Here is a 1,575-nt window from a genome sequence, read left to right as displayed (position 1 = left end):
ACTTTATTTTCAAAATATAATTTAATTTGTAAGTCTATCAGTTAAAGTGCGAAATTAGTACCGACAAAGAAAAAAGCAATAATGTAAAAGTTTGTCGAATGTGAAAAGTTAAATATTTGTTGGATAATTTCTAACTGTAATGATCTTATTATACTACATTTGATTTAAATCTAGTTGACTTTTTTTTCAACAGGTGCGGAAGAAAGTAAAATTTTATTTACAACTTGCATTATTTAGGTAGCACTTGCACATAAAAATGAAGTCAATTGGTAATATAGAAAACAAAATGAGAGAGGTACATATCATATTATTACAGGACAAGGTCTATAAATTACATCTTTGAAAAGCAATAAGATGTTCAAACAAAAAGCGTTATACTATTTTTAACATGTCAATATTTAAGTTTTCGTTTGTGACTATTCTTCTCATGGGAGCTACTTGTTAGTATCTTTCTCACTTAATTTTTATATCGTAATTCTACATTACTGTTCTTGTCACTATATATATATATATATATATGCATCTTTAGTACAATAATTTGCATACGTTTGTAGTTACAATGTTGTTTTTATTTATTAAAGTTATGCTATTATATTTTGATTTTGATATATTGTGAAATATTACAGTTAATGTGTTGTGGTTCTCAAATAAACAAGTTATGGCTGCAAATGGTGTTGATTATGATAACTCGGAACTAAAAAGAAGATTACTCCCACAACTCTCTACCTGTTGGAGATATTGCACATCTGACGATGATTGCTCTGATTGCTGGACTTGCTGCAAATGTTCTGGGATTTATAATGGTGATGTGATACTTGCTGTGCGCGCTTGTTGGTGGTCCTAAAAGGTGCAAAATGGTGCATCAGTGTCCTGTTAGAGCTCCTCGTAGAATTTCACATTTTACGTATTCATCTGTTTTTTTTTTGTTTGCAACATATGATCTGTTTTTCTTTTACGTTCTTTTCCCTAAAGAAAAGTTATGACTTACTAGGGAAAGATATTGAAATAAGTGTAGTTGCAGAAGAATAATTTCTCAAAGATATCCCGTGTGAGTTTTCTCTTCAATAAAACATGGGCATAATTTTACGTTTAAAAGAATACGTTTGAGTATAAATCTTTTTTTTTTAATTTTATTGAGGATGCTTCTTGGACTGTCTTGAAAGTGTTGTATTTCATCGGCTTGAACTGTGTAACTTAATAGGCAATGTCATGCGTATATTACGAATCTTACTATCCTTCATTTTCTAGTGTCTCAATTTCCCAAATTCTTACTTGGATTTTTATGTTTATTTCAGTGATCTAGATTAATTACCTAAGTATGTACTTAACCATCGTAATTGTAATAAGAAATTTCATCATTGTTTGCTGAACTTTTGATATTCCTTCCAATTTTATTCTTCTTTTTTCCTTTTTAAATAGAAATAAAGATATTTAAAACGTATTTTACGTACCAAAAATTAATTTTGCCAAATAAACAATAGATATTTTTGAAATAAATAAAAGAAAGTAGTTTCATATTCATATTATGCCTTATAATCCCCCTCCTTTTTTTTATTATAAAATAATGAATCTGCC

The 1,575-nt window shown here is 28.4% G+C and overlaps 1 long non-coding RNA gene across 1 annotated transcript; it reads left to right on the top strand.

The window, feature by feature from the left end:
- On the top strand, positions 309 to 1,240 carry LOC109228336. The gene is made up of 2 exons (XR_002068369.1): positions 309 to 440; positions 627 to 1,240. It is a non-coding gene; the product is annotated as an uncharacterized LOC109228336 (long non-coding RNA).

The sequence above is a fragment of the Nicotiana attenuata genome, chromosome 6 (genome assembly GCF_001879085.1).
Source record: "Nicotiana attenuata strain UT chromosome 6, NIATTr2, whole genome shotgun sequence".
NCBI classification, from domain to species: domain Eukaryota; kingdom Viridiplantae; phylum Streptophyta; class Magnoliopsida; order Solanales; family Solanaceae; genus Nicotiana; species Nicotiana attenuata.
Note: the sequence above shows the minus strand (reverse complement) of the source record. Positions and strands in the feature narration are given on the sequence as shown.